General features: G+C 39.0%; 1 protein-coding gene across 1 annotated transcript in view; it reads left to right on the top strand.

Annotated features, from left to right (window-relative positions):
- Nucleotides 1–22777, top strand: part of LOC103102789 (carcinoembryonic antigen-related cell adhesion molecule 5-like) — a 64183-nt gene that overhangs the window by 28941 nt on the left and 12465 nt on the right. The window lies entirely within an intron of this gene.

Genomic DNA, 22777 nt, shown 5'->3' with positions numbered 1-22777 from the left:
AAGGTCCTTTTTATATGGTAGGTATAAAAAGCATGTGAGTTGTCTTCATCATCCTTGTTATTGATATTGTATTATTCTCTTCTGTCCTAGTGATATACAACCTTCTTCATCTCCCAAATTCTAGGACCGCAGGTTCAATGACTGCCCAATACTCTTTCCTTCAATCCCTTTCCCTTGGTGCTGTGGAACCACGGAATATTTCTAGTCTTGGTTGGAGTATAAGCTATGGTCATGCAATGGGGCTGGCCTTGATTCCCCTTGGTAGGGAAATTCTGGAGATGGAAAGGAAGATATAAACTTTGTCTCCTTTCACACAAAGAGATTCACCATTGGACATATATTTTCCTCTTTGTGGCATTAAATGCCACATGGAAGCATGTCTCTTGTGAAGCCTGGTTCTGATCTATTGGCTTTAGCATTCAGTAGCTGGATCCACTTTAGAATTCCTGCTGCCCAATTAATTCACTGGTCTGACTTTCCTATGTACAGATGACAGACCCTCCATTCCCATAATCACATTAATGTACAGCAGGACCATAGAGAGATCATCTCTGGCCTTAGTTTCCTTTTATTTCATGTAGTTTTATTGTTACAAACCTTAGGGTTATCCCAACTTCCTGTCCCTGCCTCTAGGAATGTTCTGAATGGAGAGCAGGGGGGAGAGATAGAATTGTGAAGTGGGGAAGTGACCTTGGGGAAGTCAGACACCAACAGGATATACTTTAGAGGTGGAATGATTTTTTATTGGCCTCAATCTGTACATGAGGATGATGAAAGCACACATTTTAAATGATCATATAATTATCTGTTTGTCATTTTCTTTTGTTAACTATTTTCCAATTACCTTTTCCCCTGGTTCATGCAGCACCTGAGAATGTTGCAGGCTATGTATTTGACTCCCGTGGTTGAAAAGAGCTTTTTCTTAATTTATTTTTTTCCAATTAACAAAAATCTATTTTCTGTCACCCTTCTACCTTCTACCAGTAATGAAAACTAAAATCTTTGGGACAGGTATGAGTTGTGCCTGCCTGTAGCCACAAATTAATATATTCCTAGGTGGACACCTGAGAAGGAGAGTTAGAAACTGAGAGAAAATGGGTGAAGTGGATATAGAGAAAGAGGAAATAGAACAAAGGAAGAGAGACTCAGAGACAAGGCTTCAAGAGCTTGGGATCCAGCCTGTGTGCTCCTCTGATGGTGGTAGAGAGAAAGAGAGAGTGAACTATATATGTCCTCAATCTTTTATTGGAGGATCAAGGAATGGGGAATGGAGGTAGCTAATGATCATTTTACAAGGCACAAGACTTAACATTGGTTCAACTGACTACCACAAGATCAAATAGGAGGGGTTTATTCAAACATGTGACCTGGTATGGAATCTGGTCAGACAAGGTGTGAACTAGGACCCTATGGCAGCTTACCCGGGAATTCTTCTTATTTTTGGACTGTAGATTTGGAGAGTAGTCAGAATTAATACAGTACCTATTAAATGCAATGATCAAGACTAATAAGCCTATGAATCCGGTACATGAGCACATAAGTTGCAATATTTACATATTAATAATTGTTTCAAGATTAAAATACATGTATGATGCCGCATGGACAATCAAGGAAAACTAAATTCAGAGCTCAAAAAATATGTGTTGCAACTTACACCCTCAGTCCATCCCATTTCTGAAGAGAGGCAGCTGATTTCATAGGAAGTCTATAGCTTTTTGTAGAAAGTGAGTAACTTATTTCATCATGGGTCTTCTGCAGTCCTGGTTGGTCAGTGCAGTGATGAGAGGTCCCATGGGTTTCCAAGTTGTTTGCCTTCAGAACAATGTTGGTATTGTATATATTATCTCTTGGTTCTACTCACTTCATTCTGTATCAGTTCAGATAAATCTTCTGAAGTTTCTTTTCTTGAACTCATTCTGTTCAATGTTTCTATGAGTGACTTGGATCAAATGAAATAATATCTGTAAAGAGTTTTGTAAATCATGACCATTAATGTTCTACTAATTCTACAGAAAAGCAGAAGGCATAATTTTGAAACTGGAAAGAAAAAAAGAAATAATGAGAAAATTGGCAGGATAGGGATTGTTGAAACAGGTAGGATGCAGAAGTAGTTTAGGATGCTGGCACAGTAGACATAATGTGATAAGATGAATGTCATTGGGGATTGATATCAGGTCCTATCCTTGAGTAGGAAAAGTCCAAAACACAAAAAAGCATCGGCCTCGATGGAACAGTGACTGGTACCTATGCCATAGAAAAGAGTTGAAGTAATGGGGTATGGTTGATTTAAAAAAGGGGAAATTGGAGACAGACTATTAATGCCAATTTGGATTGCATAAAGAGATGTTGGGGATTATTGAGAGATCCACAAACTTATTATAAGTGGGAAAGGTAACAGGGTAGTTGAAAAAGCATAATGCATACTTTTTTTAACCCTTCCCTTTTAGCCTTAGAATCCATACTGTGCAATGGAGGTTAAATGAGTGGCCTAGGGTTATATATCTTTGAATTATTTGAGGTCAGATTTCATCCCAGAACCTCTGATCTCTAGGCCTGGCTCTTAATGCACTGAGCTACACAACTACCTCAACCACCAATGCAGTCTTAAGAGAAGCATGCCCATTTCCAAGAATAAGGAGAAAGCTGCCCTTCTGTACTATCAGATGGCACTTGGATTATTGTATTTGGTTCTAGATGACTATTTACAAGTGGCAACAGTGAACTGGGGAATGTTCAGCCAGATTGGTGAGGAGTCTGGAGTCTCTGAAGATCAATTGAGGGAACTACATATTAGAAAAATGCCTGGGACTTCTACTGAGTCACAATAGGGGGCTGCTAAAGAGTTGTAAGAAAGAAAGACTGCAACATTATCAAAGCAGGGATAATTAACATTTATTTTATGTAGCACACAAGGTTATCCTCAAGAAAAAGGTTGGGGATGTAATATGGAGGCCTCGAAGGAGCAGAAGTTCAGACCTCTGAATACCCTTCCTAATGGATCACACACTGAATGCTCCCAGGGGATTGAAAATCAAACTTAACAACAAGTCTGAGCCAAGGAACCATCCTGCTAGACTTAATTCAAAAGGTACGTCCCCCTCCCCCATAAAGCCAGATTCTGAGAACACTCAGGGTTAAGGGGAAGACTGAAGGAAGGTCCCAGGACCCATCCACCCACCCACCCAGAGTGCTGAGATTCCAATGGCAGCAGGAACTTCTGGTTGGTCAAAGGTGCTGGTCTGAAAGGCATAACTTGCAAGCAGAGCTGTGCCAAGTTCAGAGTGTCCAACACAGGTGTCGGGGAAGGAGCTAGAGAGGGAGCATAGACCTGGCAGCCTTGTCAGAGTGGTGGAGATCCTCCATATTTGCTCCAGCCTTCCAGGAAGTTTTGGACTCAGAGCACACCCAGCCCAACTAAGCTGAACTTAATCTCATCAAAAGACTCCAGAGTTCAGGGAAACCCAAGCTCCATATCCATCCTCATTGACTGCTGGACTTTAATGCAATCAAAAGCCTCCAGAGGTCAGGGAAGCTCAAACCCCACCAGAGGCTACACTGAGAGATCTCCTATTAAAGCTCCAAGAGGGGAGACTGACAGAAGCCCCGAAAACCAAAAAAAATGAGAGGAGTAAGAGCACAGACAAATATGGGGAGTAAAGAAGGGGTGAATTTCAACAAACAACGGATAAAGAAGAAAGAAACTACAATAGACAGCTTCTACTCAGCAAATGGAACAGAGGGGGAGAGATCAGCAAACAATAAATCAGAAATCCCAGTGAATTGGATACAGGCTGTGGAAGAATTCAAAACAAAATCAAAAGAAGCTGAAGACAACTGGGAAAATAACTTAAAAATTAAGATAAGTCATCTGGAAACAGAGGCACTTGAACTAAAATGAGAAAATAGTGTCTTGAAAGCCAAAATCAACCAGCTGGAAAATGAGGCAAAGGAGATGAAAGATGAGGCAAAGAAGATGAAAGATGGGACAAAGGAGAAGAAAGACAAGGTAAAGAGGATGAAAGAAGACCTTCAAAGAAAATCAGATCAGAAGGAAAAGGAGGACCAAAAAGCCAGGGATGAAATTCAGTCTTTAAGAATCAGAATACAACAACTGGATTTAAGTGACCTCACAAGGCAACAGGACACTATAAAACTAAACAAAAAGAATGAAAAAATTGAGGAAAATATGAAGCCTCTCATTCACAAAACAGACAATTTAAAAAATCGTTTGTGAAGAGATAATTTAAGAATCATTGGTCTACCAGAAGACCATGAGAAAAGAAAAAGCCTGGACATAATACTACAGGAAATTATTCAGGAAAACTGTCACAATATCCTAGAACAAGAGGGGAAAGTGGAGATAGAAAGAATCCACAGATCACCTCCTGTATTTAAACCCAAACTGATAACACCCAGGAATGTTATAGCCAAATTTAAAAACTATCAATCAGACTAAAGAAAAGATATTACAAGCTGCCAAGGTTACGCCATTCAGGTACAATGGAAACACAGTGAGGATAACACAAGATCTGGTTACATCCACACTGAAGGACTGAAAGGCATGGAATATGATATTCTGGAAAGCAAAGAACTCTGGAACTAGGTCTACAACCAAGAATCAAATACCCATCAAAACTGACTATATTCTAACAGCGGAAAGTATGGTCATTCAACACAATAGAGGAATTCCAAGCATTTGTAAAGAAAAGATCAGACCTGAACAGAAAATTTTATGTCCAAGCATAGAACTCAAGAGAATCATCAAAAGGTAATTAAAAAAGAGGGGGAAAAGAAAAACAAAAAAAAGAAGAAAAACATGTTTAAGAGACTCAATAAGTTAAAATTATATGTATCCCTATAAGAAAGAGAGGTCATTGGTAACTCTTAAAAACTGTTGCTATCACCTGGGCAGCTAGTAGAATTACACTTAGAGGGAACAGTGACAAACTGTATAGGATGAAAGGACAAGACACAATAGGTATATAGATATATGCATGCATAAATACATATACGTGTGTGTGTGTGTGTATACAACCAGACCTAAAAAAAAGAGGTTAATACTAAACGAAACAGGAAAAGAAACAAATGGGGGTAAATTTATATGTCACAAAGAAGCTCATGGCAGGAGGGGAGAGAACATCGATACACTGGAAGGGTAAAGAGGGTGGAGATAGGAATTACTCATCGCTTATGTGCTTTGAAACTGACCTAAAGAGGGAAGAATAATCCAATTCATTGAGGTAGAGAATAGATTTGCGCCCTATATGGAAATAGAAGGGTAAAAAATGGACTGGTGGTGAGGGAAAGAAATACAAGGGAGGGAGAGGGTGGGGGAGAAATTTATAAAAAAGATTACAGGGGAAAATAAGGGGGGGATAAAAAGGGAGAGGGGTAGAAAGGGAAGTAAAATAAGGGTGGTAACTATGGGGACTGATTATAAATAAACATTAGTGTAGAAGGAAATAGTGAAAGAAGAAAAGACAGGACCAGGAGTAGAAATCAAAATGCTGGGAAATACACAGCTAGTAATCATAACTCTGAATGTGAATGGAATGAATTCACCCAGAAAATGCAAGTGGATAGCAGAGTGGATTAGAATCCAAAACCCTAACATATGCTGTCTGCAAGAAACACACATGAGGAAGATACATACGCATAGGGTGAAAGTTAGAGGATGGATCCAAATCTATTGGGCATCAACTGATAAAAAGAAGGCAGGAGTCACAATCATGATATCTGACAAAGCCAAAGTAAAAATAAATCTAGTTAAAAGAGATAGGGAAGGTAATTACATCCTGATAAAAGGCAGTATAGACAACAAGGAAATATTTGTACTCAACATGTATGCACCAAATGGCATAGTATCCAAATTTCTAAAGGAGGAACTAGAGGAGCTCAAGGATGAAATAGATAGAAAAAGTATATTAGTGGGAGACCTGAACCTTCCTCTATCTGTACTAGATAAATCAAACCAAAAAATAAATAAGAAAGTGGTGATAGAAGGAATAAAATCTTAGAAAAATTAGAGTTAGTAGACATGTGGAGAAAAATAAATAGGGACAAATAGGAATACACCTTATTTTCAGCAGCACATGGTACATTCACAAAAATTGACTATGTATTAGGGCACAAAAACTTTGCAAACAAATGCAAAAGGGTAGAAATAATAAATGCAAACTTCTCAGACCACAATGCAATGAAAATAAAAATTACTAAGGGTACATGGAGATGTAAACCAAAAATTAATTGGAAATTATACAATATGATTCTCCAAAACCAGCTAGTTAAAGAACAAATCATAGAAACAATTAATAACTTCATTGAAGAAAAAGACATTGGTGAGACATCCTTTCAAAACCTATGGGATGCAGCCAAAGCAGTACTCAGGGGGAAATTTATATCCTTGAGTTTATATATAACAAATTAAGAAGGACAGAGGTCAATGAATTGGACATGCAAATTAAAAAACTAGAAAGTGAACAAATTAAAAATCCTCAGAAGAAGACTAAATTATAGATCCTAAAAATCAAAGGAGAAATCAATAAAATTGAAAGCCAAAGAACTATTGATTTAATAAATAAGACTAGAAGCTGGTACATTGAAAAAAAAAAACAAATAAAATAGACAAAGTACTAATCAGTCTAATTAAAAAAAGTAAAGAAAAAAACAAATTGACAGTATCCAAGATGAAAAGGCAGACCTCACCTCTAATGAAGAGGAAATTAAGGTAATCATGAAAAACTACTATGCCCAATTATATGGCAAAAATATGGCTATCTAGGTGATATGGATGAATACTTAGAAAAATATAAATTGCCTAGACTAAAAGAAGAAGAAATAAATTACCTAAACAACCCCATATCAGAAAAAGAAATTGAAAAAGCCATCAAAGAACTCCCTAAGGAAAAATCCCCAGGTCCAGATGGATTCACAAATGAATTCTATCAAACATTCAAAGAACAACTAATCCCAATGTTATACAAAGTATTTTACAGAATAAGCCAAGAAGGGGTTCTACCAAGTTCTTTTTACGCCACAAACATGGTACTGATCCCAAAGCCAAGCAGGTTAAAAACAGAGAAAGAAAATTATAGTCCAATCTCCCTAATGAATATAGATGCAAAAATATTAAATAGGATACTAGCAAAAAGACTCCAGCAAGTCATCACAAGGGTTAGCTACTACAGGTAGAATTCATACCAGGAATGCAAGAATGGTTCAATATTAGGAAAACCATCTACATAATTGATCATATTAACGAGCAAACCAACAAAAATCACATGATTATCTCAAAAGATGCAGAAAAAAAGCCTTTGATAAAATTCAGCACACATTCCTATTGAAAACACCAGAAAGTATAGGAATAGAAGGGCCTTTCATAAAAATAATAAACTGTACATATCTAAAACCTTCAGCAAACGTCATCTGTAATGGGGATAAACTCGAAGCCTTCCCAATAAGATCAGGAGTCAAACAAGGATGCCCATTATCACCTTTATTATTTAATATTGTACTAGAAACACTAGCAGTAGAAATTAGAGAAGAAAAATAAATTGAAGGTATTAAAATTGGCAATGAGGATACCAAGCTGTCACTCTTTGCAAATGATATGATGGTCTATTTAAAGTATCCTAGAGAATCAACTAAAAAGCTAGTGGAAATAATCAACAACTTTACCAAAGTTTCAGGATACAAAATAAACCCACATAAGTCATCAGCATTTCTATATCTTTTCAACACATCTCAACAGCAAGAATTAGAAAGAGAAATTTCATTTAAAATCACTCTAGACAATATAAAATACTTAGGAATCTATCTCCCGAGACAAACACGGGAACTATATGAACACAACTACGAAACACTCTCCACACCATTAAAACTAGATCTAAACAACTGGAAAAACATTGATTGCTCATAGGTGGGATGGGCTAACATAATAAAAATGATCATCCTATCCAAACTAATCTATCTATTTAGTGCCATACCCATGGAACTTCCAAAAAACTTTTTTTACCGAATTAGAGAAAACCATAACAAAGTTCATTTGGAAGAACAAAGGATCAAGGATATCCAGGGAAATAATGAAAAAAAAATACATAGGAAAGTGGCCTTGACGTCCCCAATCTCAAACTATATTACAAAGCAGTGGTCATCAAAACAATTTGGTACTGGCTAAGAGACAGAAAGGAGTATCAGTGGAATAGACTTGGGGTAAATGACCTCAGCAAGACAGTCTATGACAAACCCAAAGACCCCTGTTTTTGGGACAAAAATCCACTATTTGATAAAAACTGCTGGGGAAATTAGAAGACAGTGGGGGTAAGATTAGGTTTGGATCAACAAATCACACACTACACCAAAATAAATTCAGAATGGGTAAATGACTTGAATATAAAGAAGGAAACTATTAGTAAATTAGGTTTACACAGAATGGTATACATGTCAAATCTTTGAGAAGGGAAAGATTTTAAAACCAAGCAAGACTTATAAATAGTCACAAAATGTAAAACAAATACTTTTGACAAAATCAAATTAAAAAGATTTTGTACAAACAAAACCAATGTAACTAAAATTAGAATAGAAGCAACAAATTGGGAAACAATCTTCATAACATAAAGCTCTGACAAAGGTCTAATTTCTCAAATTTATAAAGAGCTAAACCAATTGTAGAAAAAGTCAAGCCATTATCCAATTGAAAAATGGGCAAGGGACATGAATCGGCAATTTTCAGTTAAAGAAATCAAAACTATTCATAAGCACGTGAAAAATTGTTCTAAATCTCTTATAATCAGAGAGATGCAAATCAAAACAACTCTGAGGTATCACCTTACACCTAGCAGATTGGCCAACATGACAGCAAAGGAAAGTAATGAATGCTGGAGGGGATGTCGCAAAATTTGGGACATTAATGCATTGCTGGTGGGGCTGTGAACTGATCCAACCATTCTGGAAGGTAATTTGGAACTATGTCCAAAGGGCACTAAAAGATTGTCTGCCCTTTGATCCCGCTATAGCACTTCTGGGTTTGTACCCCAAATAAGGAAAAAGACATGGACAAGAATATTCATAGCTGTGCTCTTTGTGCTGGCAAAAAAAAATGGAAAATGAGGGGATGCCCTTCAATTGGGGAACGGCTAAACAAATTGTGGTATATGTTAGTGATGGAATACTATTGTGCTAAAAGGAATAATAAAGTGCAGGAATTCCATGGAGACTGGAACGACCTCCAGGAAATGATGCAGAGTGATAGGAGCAGAGCCAGGAGAACATTGTACACAGAGACTGAGACACTGTGGCACAATTGAATGTAATGGATTTCTCCATTAATGGTAATGCAATGTCCCTGAACAATCTGCAGGGATCTATGAGAAAAAACGGTATCCTTAGGCAGAAGACAAAGTGTGGGAGTAAAAACACGGAGGAAAGGCAACTGCTTGACTACAGTTGTTGAGGGGATATGATTGGGGTGAAATGCTAAATGAGCACCCTAATGCAAATACCAACAGCAAGGAATAGGGTTCGGAGCAAGGGCACATGTGATACCCAGTGGAATCACACGTTGACTTGGGGAGGGTTGGTGGAAGGGGAGGTGAGGAAAAGAAAATGATCTCTGATTCCAATGAATAATGTATGAAAATGACCAAATAAAGTAATGTTTAAAAACTAAAAACTAAAAAAAAAAAGAGAGAGAAATTGGATACAGACTATTAATGCCATGTTGGATTGCATAAAGAGATGTTGGGGATGATTGAGAGATCCACAAACTTATTATTAGTGGGAAGGTAACAGGGTAGTTGAAAAAACAAAATCTATACTTTTTTTAATCCTTCCCTATTAGCATTAGAATCCATGCTGTGCAATGGAGGTTAAATGAGTGGCCCAAGGTCATATATCTTTGAATTATTTGAGGTCAGATTTGATCCCAGAACTTCTGCTCTCTAGGCCTGGCTCTCAATCCACTGAGCTACACAACTACCCCAACCACCAATGCAGTCTTAAGAGAAGCATGTCCACTTCGAAGAATAAGGAGATAGCTGTCCTTCTGTACAATCAGATGGCACTTGGATTATTGTATTTGGTTCTAGATGACACAATTAACAAGTGGCAACAGTGAACTGGGGAATGTTCAGCCAGATTGGTGAGGGTTCTGGAGTCTCTGAAGATCAATTGAGGGAACTGTGTATTAGAAAACTGCCTGGGACTTCTAAGGAGTTGCAATAGGGGACTGCTAAAAAGTTTCAAGAAAGAAAGACTGCAACATTATCAAAGCAGGGATAATGAACGTTTATTGTATGCAGCACGCAAGATTTAAAGTTCTCCTCAAGAGAAACAATCTATTCTCCCCAATCCTCCCCAGAATATGAACAGGGGAGTTAACCCGTTCTCAGGAGATCTTGGAATTGTTTATGCAGCCTTGAACTGAGATTTCTATGTTTTGGTGTACTCAGCAGGAATAGTATGTGTCAAACACCTGGGAAGAGGAATTTTTTCTCATGGGTTCCTGGAAGGTTCACTGCAATTCCCCATTTATTTTTAAGACATCAAATTCCTTTTGGTACAGGATCCCATTAATAGTTTTTTTGCAATTCAGCAAAACTAGTAATTAAAGCTTTTAGCAAACAAGGCAAGCATAAGCAGATAAACAAAATCACAAGTGCACCAACTACAAGAAGAGTCATATCATGAAATAAGGTGGAAAACAATCCTTTTTATGTTTCAATCCAATTATACAAAGAATCTGCGATATGCTGTGGTTAGAGATCCTCCTGAAAGGATGAATCAATATTCTGAATTAATATACTGAGATTGTTAATATATTTGGTGATGTTTTCATGGTCCCATAATTCCTGTAATTGTAATTTAATTTTTTTCCAATGTTTTTGTGTCATTATTTACTCTTATATAGTAAGCAAAATGCAGTATATCTATAATCACATTTCATGTGTGTTTTCAATGACACATTCTACTTCATTTGTTAGATCAGTCATATTTTTCTGTAACATCATAATACTTTTGTAAAAACTTGTATCAATTTCTTTTTCTCTTTCTAATGCTGAGGTTACATTTGTAGCCAATGCTTTCAAATGATTGGCGTCATTCTCAAGAGAATGTAAGTTAGATACTGATTGTGCTAAAGATACAGAATCTATTATAGTAGAAGCCAATGAAGAAACTAATGCTACTATGCCTAATGCAATACAAGTAATACATAGTTTATGTTGTGGTCTTATTTTTTGTTGTAATACATAAAGAATTTGATCCCCTGGGCTACCATACTATGAATCTTCATGTTCAGTGGCAAAAAGGGCCATGCGTGGTCACTTAATGATTAAGACAGGCCCATCCACCTGTGATCCTACACAGTAACTGACCCTACAGTTGCTACAGGTTACATTCCAATATTCAAATATCTAACTCTTTTGCTTGTTATTTCAGTAATGTTCAGCTTCAGGATGATTATTTACTGTAGGTATAAAAGCATATCCCCCTGTTAGGCAAGTCTGAATGTCTAATGTAACACTTGTATTTACTGGTTTTTGGACTTTTCCATTATTAGAAACATTAACATAGTGATACATATTTACTTTATCCAATGCCAGGGCTGTCTTTCCATAATCAATCAAAATCTGTATGAAATTAGCAGAACGTAACCAATTAGCTCTGGGGGCATCACCCACAAAGGCAAGCTGTATCCTCCTATAAAACTCTCATGAAATTTATAAGAATCCAGTTTCTTTCCAATACACCTTGTGTCGTTATGCCAAGATACCCAAATCATATTTTTCCAATGAATACATGGTGCCCTTTTAGATCTACACAATAGCAAGGGAGGAAACATATTAACAGTGTCTCTTTGTTCATATTCCATCACAGAAGGACAAATAGGTATTTCTTGTCCCCAAGTACCATCACAAGATTCCCCTAGCCAAACTAAATATTGCAGTTGGCTGTACCCTTTATATTTTACCCCTTTGTCTACACGATAAGATCCTATCCAGAAAGAGTCTGACAGGTCAGGATGACCATAATAATGCGCCTGCAGAGATCTGAGGGGCAGGCATTCAGGATGGTCTCGTGTGAGGCACACTGGGGGTGCCTCAACTAGTCCAGTCCAATTGGAAGACACAAACAATTATTGGCCTGATTATTGTCCTTAGCTTGTCTCTCAAAATGGTAAATGCCAGGAATATCAGAATTAGTTTTTGTATATAAGATGACTTACGGTAAAGTGTGTCCCATGCCGACATACTCTACCCAAGGTGGTTGTTCCCAAAAAACCCATCTCTTTATTCCAGGAGCTGTACTTAAATTCTGGAATAGAAGTAGAAGAGTCAGTATCTTATTGAGACGTAGTCGAGTCTCCTTGTGAGGCTTCCGGAGTCCTCTTCTCGTCCTTGTCTTTATGGTCAATCAGTCTCTTGAACTCAGCAGGAAGGGAGCCATACACTGTCTTTACCTGTGGAGCCACAAACAAAGCCTTGGCCTTACAGGACCACTGGGTGAGGTCCTTGCCAGGATTGATCATCATCTTTCCATATGACAAATTTTTCTTCTGTAGCAGGGAATACAGGAGTAGTGGTACCTCAATTTCGTTCATAAGAAAATGCAGAGAAAACATTTTCAGCTCTGGATATATTATTGGAAGTAAAGATCAAATTATTTATAGTATATACAGTTATTGCCGATCGTTGATGTGGGGTGCTGTCTCCCCCTTTTTGTTTTAAAAGAAACATTTTTAGTATTTGATTACTATGCTCCACAATAGCTTGTCCTTGTGGAATGTATGGGATACCTGTGAGGTGTTGAATATCCCAAGTTTTACAAAAAAGAAAAAGTTGTTTGGAAGTATAAGCAGGTCCATTATCTGTTTTAAATGTTCTGGGGGGACCAGGCATCTGAAAAGTAAGCCCATAAAAACCCTGAATAAGTATCCACAGTGACATGGATATATTTAAGTCGTCCAAAGGACGGTTTGTGAGTCACATCCATTTGCCGTATATCTGTACTACTTAAGCCTCTGGGATTCACACCAATATACATTGGGGGATGGTTTGGAACACAATTAGGACACTTTTTCACAATACTCCTGGCTTGATCTTTAGTGAGTTGCAACATTTGGCCTAAAGAAGTACTATTTTGGTGAAATCTATGATGGATTCCTCAGCTAATTGCATATCAGTTAGATAACATTGAGCAATCAAAGCTTGATCTATGATATCATTTCCTTTAAAAATAGGTCCAGGTAAATTGGTATGACTGCGTACATGCATGGCATACACTGGATGTGTCCTTTGTCATATGACAGTTTGTAATTTACAGAATAACATTTGTACATTGCTTTGAGTAGATCTGATGACAGCTTGTTCTACTCCTTGCAAAGACTGAAAAACATATTTAAAGTCCATTATGAGGTTGAAAGGCTCCTGAAATAACCAAAATTCTAGCAAAACAGCTGTTAATTCATTTTGTTGGGTAGAAGAAAAAGGAGTGGTAAAAATGACAGGTAGCTACCTTCCTTGTATACTCCTGCCTTATAACTAGCATTCGCATCAACATAAACATTAGGTCCTGATACTGGAAGATCTCTTAGAACACTAGGAAAAACAACAGGATGTTGGGACAAAAAAGAAAATTAACCTTGTGGAGTGTAGGTGGTAATAGTAATGGGGTATGCTAATAGTAAAGACTAAATATTTCTGTAGTATATCTTTAGCAATGGGTACCCAGATTTCATGAGGATACCATCCTAAACCTGAAACCACATATTCTATGCCTTTCCATATTAATTGAGCCATAAGACAATCCACAATTATAACTTTGTAAAGCCTTTCCCGATTTGCTTTTTAGATGTAACCCTTCAATGACTCTTTGTTTCTGAGTTATGGCTGGTACATAATTGCTCAAAATAATTGCTCAGAATTTCCTTAATTTCAACTTCATTGCTAACTCATTCATCCTTTTCATTTTTGCTTTTGGTAATTATGTTTTCCTCTTTCTTTAATGAAATTAACCAATGGGTCATCTATTTAGTTGTATTTTTATTAAAAAAAAAAACAGATCCTAGATTTATTTAATTCTGCATTTTTTCTTTTGATTTTATTAAATTCTCTTTGGATTTTCAGGATTTTCTGTTTAATTGGACATTTCCTGATCTTTCCAGGGAACTGAAGTCAGTTGTATCCACAGACAGCCCTAGAGAGGTTAAGATGCCCTAGATCACATTAGGTGTCAACTGCTAATCTGAAACTTTTTATGAGCCAGAGTTCTTCCTGTCCTGTGTAAACCTCAAAATTTCTTAGACTTATAAATGTTGGAAATTTCACCATTGGGAAATTTCATACTTGAAAAATTCCCTATTGATAGTGGGTCTTGGCTATTGGAATGTGAACCCCATTGGCATGGGAGTTTCCTCCTCTTCCCTTCTTAAGATTACTTTAGGACAGAAACCTTTTGCTGAACAATGGAAAGGACTTTGACCTATGCTTAAAGCATAGAACAGGAATTTCTTTGAGTCATGATTGATTTTAGAATTGATACAATGGAGATACTTGGAATCAATCTCCACCCTATTCAGTCCTAACAGGATTGAGTAAGGGCTGCAGCCTAGATCAAAATTTAATTATTCCAATCTCTATCCTCCTCAGGTTAACAGGATTTAGAAAGGGCTGTAGCAAAGGATCAAAGATTTAATTATTTGAAAATATGACCTTCAACAGACATGTGCAAAGGCCAGAGACCTCTGGGTGGTCCTGGGTTAAGCTAGAGCCTCCATTGGCACAGGGAAATTGATGGACAGGTGATTGGGAGATGTGAGGACTGAGGGGAGGGAACTTGGAGGGTTTTCCTGAAGGATAGGAGGGTCTGAAGACTGGGGGTGATTGAGGAGTTTGTCTGAGTGGTTGCTGTGTGCTCTGAGAAGCTTGCACTGAATGAAGCTGAAGGTGTGGGCCCGGGAGACTGTTTCTCCATATTTGGTCACGTGAGTAATAGGGACTGATCTCCTTTCATTGCCCCAGCTATCTAAGGGCTTGGGCCTTTTGGCCCAGCCTAAACAGAAGGGGTATTCAAGCTCTATTCCCTTCTCTCCCCTTTCTCTCTCCCTCTATCTCTCTATCTCTAATTCCTTTCTTCCTCCTGTTTGTAATTAAAACTCCATAAAAGGTTGACAACTGACGAGTTTTCATTAAGGAATTACATAGCTGAATTCCTTGGCGACCTTAAATTAATATATATCAGTCTTTTAAAAGTGATTTCCTTGTCACACCTGGTAGTTCCACCTAGTGGACAGAAGGAGACCAATAGCAAGAGAGGAATATCTGAGGCCAGGGATGATTGAGCCAGCCTGATTTGCATCTGATGATAGAGGGGCAAATGTTGGAGTCCATCCTCACCCATGAAGGGATTGTGTTGGATGTGGACCTGTTTATGGGTCTCAGCACTGTTGCAGAGTCAGGCCAGGAATCCTGCTCAGTTAGTTCCCCAAGGCATCCCAAATCATTTTTGGAAGAGAAATGATCATGGAGTCAAGTCCATTAAAACTGGATCCTGTTTGGCTCTGTGACCTTGAGCTAGTTACTTAACCCCCATTGCCTGGCCCTTTTGCTCTGGAAACAATACATAGTATTGATTCTAATGCAGACGGTAAGGGTTAAAAAAAGGGTTGTTCTGTGATAGACAAGAGATAAAAGGGTACCTGAATGTTGCTGTAAAGAGAAAGGAAAATAGTCCCCACCTGATCAATGTAAGCCACTGAACATCCCCTGGCAGGGGCACAGAACCCATTATAACTCCACCAGTCCATGGAGACAGGTCTCCTCTCCCACTCAAGTCTTCTCTTCTTTGGGCTAAGCATCTCTAGTGCCCTCAATTGGTCCTTCAATTAAATATGTGTGTGCTCTAGTCTCTTCTCTGCTCATGACTCTCTATTGCCTACACACTATCCTTGAGTGTTCTTGGTCTGTCATTAAACCTTAGCCATTCACAAAAGGGCATCAGGCCTTTCAGATACTTCTGGCCATGCATTGTGTGCTCAGACAGCATGAGTCTACATTTGGTACTCAGACTCACACTCTGTACTTTCCTTCCTCTGAACCGTTGTTTGGGCTATTTTCAGGATTTATACAGAACTTCTATATATGTTCTCATTTGGTCCAATAACACTAGGACTGAGAGATTATTTTACCCATTTAACAGATCAGGAGACTGAGACACAGATAGGGACTTGCTAGTAAGACACACAGCCAGTAACATTTTGAGACAGAATTTGAACATAGGTCTTTCTCCCACTTAGGCTACCACTAGTCACTATGTCATGTCAGGCACTGTATCTATTGATGCTGCCAAAACACCTTCCAAAAAGTCCTACCATGGCCTTCATGCCCAGGAGAATGCTCACTGTTCCTTCATATTCTCCCCCCACAACAAAAGGTAGCTAGCTGACCTCAGATTTGTCACTGTCCTGGCCAGTGTCACTTGGCTTTACTGGATACAAATGGGAGGCTCACTCTTCCTCACATTAAACTTCCCAATGGAGACCCAGGGATGGAGTGCAAGCTCTACCAAAATAACAAGGAGAAAGGTCAAGGAAGCTGAAATATTTCTAACTTATGACTATCAATTTGGAAATTATTTTTAAGACAGCTGGCCATGGATGACCCAGGACAGAGGCCTGACGATCCTCATGCATGTGCCCCAGAGATTGCTCTGGCATACATATCTCTCTCAGTGGCAAGGCCTTACTTCCAACTAGAGATAAAGAAAGGGCTCTCCTTGGGTCCATGAAGACTCTGGGAAAATTATTCCCCATTAGTTTAGATTCCCAGCATAAAACCATATCTGAGCTTGAAGATCACCTTCAACATTCTCATTCTTATCTTATAGGGTAGGAAACACCTAAGGAAAAGGGAGAGGCCAAAGCAGGGAATTCCAGAATCTTCTGTAAAGGGTAGGAACTACTTCCTGTGGACAAATCATGTCCTAGGCACCAGAGATGTTATTGTCGGTTTGAAATCTCCAGACTTGAACCAGGTCTGACCTGACTCCCAGCCTGAGGCTCTTCCTTTTGTTCCCTGATACTAACTGATCCATTTCCACTCTCTGCCTTTCCTTTTCTTTTCTCTTCAGAATTAAAGTAATGTTTCCCTTTCTGAGTACAGTCTCCCTGTGGCCTGTCCCTAGGCTATCCACACCAACCTCTCCCAATATCCTTATCAAGCTGTCAAGGTAAGGAACACTGGCTTCGAAAGCCCAGGCCAAGGAATCATAAACTCTTGGTGGTTCTGCCAAGCTATAAAGGCCTCAAATCCAAGCCCAGGTGCTGGATGAAGGGGTCTGTCATCCCCAGTCCTGCTTGCCTCAGCCCAGAAAGACTGAGCACCCGGGGCTTGGACCCCATGTGAATGTCTTTGTCAGTCACAGGAACTGAAGCTGAACTTTTCCTAAGGCCTGGAGGAGATGAGATCTGCACCAGAGAAAGGGGGGAGATTTGCTATTGAAATCATAGGTTCTTGGTGTCTGGCCTCCAGCCTGCCAAGGTCTTAGACAGGCCACTTCCAAACCACTTATTTGGTTATAAGGTAAGAAAAAGAACCAACACAGTCATTTTCTGTCTATTCTCTGCACAGCGCCACTGTCCAAACCTACCATTGTCACCTCCAACATTACTGCAGTGGAGACCAAGGACTTCTCATTGACATGCCAGGCTACAGGCCAAATTCCTGCTTACCAGTGGTTCATAAACGGAGTTGCCCCAGCTGGTAGCAGGATACAGCTGTCGCCAGATAAGAGGACACTCACTGTCAGCAGGCTCACAAGAAGAGATAACAAAGGGCCATATGAGTGTGAAATCCGGAATCCATTTTATAGCAATAGGAGTGATCCATTCACACTGGATGTTGCCTGTAAGTATATTGCTTCTTCCTATATGGTGCATGCTTATAGGCTGGTGGTGTGTTCCCAGAGGCCAGGCTAATACAGTCCCTTCTCTGAGAACTAAAGAGCTAGGCTCTGATGTTCCCAAAACCCTTCATCTTTAGGGAGCCCAGATTGGCCTTGTCATGTGTTCTGGTGGAGGGTGGCCATCCAGAGTGCTGAACTGGAGAAAGCCCTAAGATCTTCCAAGTTCAGATCCAAACTGTAAAAGTAGAGGAGGAGCTGTGAATTTCCCAGCTCAAAGGAGCATCACAGTGGTCCCTGGTGATGGGATACAGAATAGGAGATGCCCTTCTTTTCTGCCATAATCTAAATATGGAATCCTTCTTTTTCCCCAGATGGCCCAGATATTGCCACAATTGACCATATAAGCGATCAGTTTGCAACGGGGATAAATGTTACCTTGAGCTGTGTTGCTGATTCTAACCCACCAGCACAATTCACTTGGTTACAGAATGGACAATCTGTCAGCAACTCAGCCTCATTTTCTATTATTACATCCCTGAATCATATCGGAAACTATACCTGTATTGCAACTAACTCATTTACTGGCTTGACGCGCACTGCAAACAAGACTCTTATGATCTATGGTGAGTAGCTTCATTGGGCCCCCAACTTTGTGTTGGGCTCTCTCTTTCCCTGTGTAAAGATTAAAATTTAGGGGAGAGGGGGAGCCTGAGGCAGGTAGAAATTAGTTTCTCTCTGCAAGGAGTATTATATTTTTTAGAGGTTTATTAAAGTTTAAAGATTAAGAATATACAAGTAAGAAACATGTGCCTAGGCCAGAGGCCTAGACAAAAAATCTCACATCATGGAAGAGACGCCTCTGCTCCAAACGGAAGTCCAAAAGGCCGAGCCCTTCAAAAGCCTTTGCTTAAATATCTTCTCGATCTCGGCCCAGGTGAGATTACAAGGCATTCTGGGGAAGTGGAGCAAAGGCTCATGGGGATTGTAGTCCTGTATTCGAGTCTATTTTTTACATCCCCCCGTGTGATCATTTGTGGAAAAATTAATTTTTCCCCAAAAGGATCATAAAAACATAATAAACTTAAAAGATTACAATAGTGTGAGGATAAGAGAAAAAAGAATAAAACCAATAATTTCTGAACACATTGACAAAAAGCCGTTAGGGGGCAGTCCCCTTTGGCATAAAAGTATACATACAAATAAATGTTCAATCAACCACACCCAAAGTTCAATTTTGTGCAACTTGTGGTCTGGAGGCTTCTTCATGGTGGCTTCTCCAACAGTTCAGTTCTGGATTCAGAGACGTAGCATCTTCTTTACCTAAAATTCTTCTCAAAAGGAATTTAAACTTGCAATTTAAATAATGATATTTTTTTACATTCCCCCGTGTTGTGGGTGATTGAAAGATTCAGAATCAGTTAGGGATGCATGGCTGAGGTATGAGGTATATGAATCAATTGGCAAGAAATATTTAAAAGACATCAGAAAATCCAAAAGAAAAATTTCTGGATGAAAATATAGACTATCAAAGTCTTATGTGTAAAAATTCCAAGTAGAAGAAAAATAAATCTATAACAGGTCCTTGAATCAAGGCCCAATCAAAATGATCTAAGTAATGATGCATTTACCCAGTCAGTGCCAGGACTACAGAAAGTTACCGCACTATGAGAGGCAGAAAAGGGAACCAGAGTATATAAGCCAAGGTTCCGGGAGCCAAGGTTAACAATTTTTCATCTTTAAAAATACAGTAGTACAAATATGTAGTATCAATATCCCCAAAATTCTCAATAGTCCAATTAATTACAATAGCAAACAAACACACTTTCATATTTCACATAAGTTGCTGTATGACATTTTTAAAACCTATGAATTGATGGACATTTGTCACAATTTTTACAAATGTAGCAATCCTTCAACCTTGGTATTTAAACATATTTTTTTAAACAAAGTAAAACTCATCTTGGGTTTAGAACATAATCAAGAAATCTATATATCATCCTGGTAGAAGTAAAATAGTGAGCTGAAGAGCATAAATAAAGGGGTGCTCCTTGTTCTTGGAGGCTTTTCCCAAGGGTACAAATGCCCTGAAATTAACTGTCCAACTTCCATTCACATGTGGGAAGGTTGGGGGTTATAAAATACATTTCACTTCAGCTACTAGAATGGGCCTTACCTCGTGGTAGGGGCAGGCAAAAATAACCAGACTGTTAAAATAAATTCCAAAAATCATATTTAAAAAAACCCTTAAAATCAAATCATTTGAGGTATTTAGCACATTAAATTTTCAAAGGTTGTTAATACAATTATAACCAGTTCTGAAGTCCATCTATCCTCAGCAAAATAGAAAAAAGCTGTTTTTTTTTCATATATGGGCTTATTCACAACAATATTTGTTCAACACAGTTATAGGGGGAAAACAACAGAATTTCAAAACTCAGTACATTCAAAATAAATTCAATCAACCTTCAGTTCACAGAATAATATTCAATCCAGTAATATATGAACTTAAAATCACAAAGTTAAACCTTAAACAAAAAATGCAATAGAATACAGAGATTTTTTAATAAACCATTGGAGTCTGAAATGCCTTAGAGCCTTTAGTCTCTTCAAAGTTCCTTGGGTTGTTTTTTCTTGTTTGTTTGTTTTTAGTTATCCATTTAAATGTCTATTGTCCGAAGGTAGAGTAGTAAAGGCTAGGCTACGGGGTTCAAGGGATCCGTCCAGGGCCCCATAGCTGGGAAGCATCGGAGGCCAGATTTTAACTAGAGACCTCCCGTCTCTGGGCCTGGCTTCCAGTTCGCTGGGCCACCCATTTTCCTCCCCAAAGTTAAAGTTGAATCTTTGGGCTGAGTCTGCTCCCAGACAGGCAGGTAAAATCAATGAAACTGCCAGAAGAGTCAAAAATCCTTTTAAACAGCCCATTGCTATTAAGTTTCTGTTTGAAAAGATCTGTTTCTTCTCTTTAGTCTTTTCTGTCTTTCCCCCCTCTGATACCCCTGTGGCCAATACCCCCAGCCACGTGGAGGCTTAGCCTAAGGGAAAATTGCCCGGTCTCCTTTCCCTCTGGTCTCTCCCCTCCGCCCATGTGGCCAATACTGTTACAAGCTGGTCGAAATGAGTCCTCAGCGATCTGCTCCAAGGATCTGGGTGATGGCTGGGGTCAGAAGCCAGATGGGTGAGAGACAGACTGCCGGGGTGGGTCGGGCTGGGAGCTGGAGCACAGCTCAGGCACCAGGTGAGAGGCCAGGAGCAGAAGCAGGAGCCGGAGAGGGCCACAGGCAGGAGCTGATCAAGATGGTTTTCTAAAGAGCATCTCGGAGAACCTTGGCTTTAAAAAAAAATTCTCTAGGCTAAAATTTTTTTGAGAAGTTCTCATCCAATCTAGTGGTCGCCAAAAACTGTAAAGATTAAAATTTAGGGGAGAGGGGGAGACTGAGGCAGGTAGAAATTAGTTTCTCTCTGCAAGGAGTATTATATTTTTTAGAGGTTTATTAAAGGTTAAAGATTAAGAATATACAAGTAAGAAACATGTGCCTAGGCCAGAGGCCTAGACAAAAAATCTCACATCATGGAAGAGACGCCTCTGCTCCAAACGGAAGTCCAAAAGGCCGAGCCCTTCAAAAGCTTTTGCTTAAATATCTTCTCGATCTCGGCCCAGGTGAGATTACAAGGCATTCTGGGGAAGTGGAGCAAAGGCTCATGGGGATTGTAGTCCTGTATTCGAGTCTATTTTTTACACCTGGCAGAAATAGACATGGAGAGAAATAGACATAAGTGACATTCTGCCTCCGTGGTCCCATGGCACATTGCATTGTGGTAGAAGGAACCTTCTACTCAGAATCATGAAACTTGGATTTAATCATTCCTCCTCTGTCTATTATCTGTGTGGTAAGTGTGTCTCCTCCTTTCACATCCTCAGCTTCTTCATCTGGAAAAGTGAATAATATTTGCTCTGTATATAATAGGATTTTATGTGGGGAAAGTACTTTTTACATGTTAGGCACAAAAACATGTGAATTGTCATCATCATCCTTGTTATTGATATTGTATTATTCTCTTCTGTCCTAGTAGCATACAACCTTCTTTTTCTCCCAACTTCTAGGACTGCAGGTTCAATGACTGCTCCATAATCTTTCCTTCCATCCCTTTCCCTTGGTGCTATGGACCCACAGAATGTTTTTAATTCTTGGTTGGAGTATAAGCTATGGTCATGCAACAGGGCTGGCCTTGATCCTGTTTGGCAGGGATATTCTGGAGATGGAAAGGAGGATGTAAACTTTGTCTCCTTTCACACACAGAGATTCACCATTGCACCTATATTTTTCCTCTTTGTGGCATAAAAAGTCACATGAAAGTATGGCTGCTATGAAACCTGATTCTTATCCATGTAAAGGGATGATTGGCTTTAGCCTCCAGTAACTGGGTCCACAGTAGAATTCCTGATGCCCAATTAATTCACTGGTCTGACTTTCCTATGTATCGATGACAAAACCTTCAGTTTCATAATCACACTAATGGGCAGCAGGTTCATAGAGAGATCATCTCTGGCCTTAGTTTCCTTTTATTTCATGCAATTTTATTGTTACAAACCTTAGGGGTATCCCAACTTCCTCTCCTAGACTATGGGGATGTTCTGAATGGAGAGCAGCGGGGAGAGATAGAATTGTGAAGTGGGGAAGTGACCTTGGGGAAGTCAGACACCAACAGCATATACTTTAGAGGAGGGATGATTTTTATTTGCCTCAATCTGTACATGAGGATGCCTAAAGCTCACATTTTAAAATATCATATAATTATCTGTTTGTCATTTTCTTTTGTTAACTATTTTCCAATTACCTTTTCCCCTGGTTCATGCAGCACCTGGGAATGTTGCAGGCTA

The sequence above is a fragment of the Monodelphis domestica genome, chromosome 4, assembly GCF_027887165.1.
Source record: "Monodelphis domestica isolate mMonDom1 chromosome 4, mMonDom1.pri, whole genome shotgun sequence".
Taxonomy (NCBI): Eukaryota; Metazoa; Chordata; class Mammalia; order Didelphimorphia; family Didelphidae; genus Monodelphis; species Monodelphis domestica.
The sequence above is the reverse complement of the archived record's forward strand: the minus strand, read 5'-3'. Positions and strand labels throughout refer to the sequence as shown.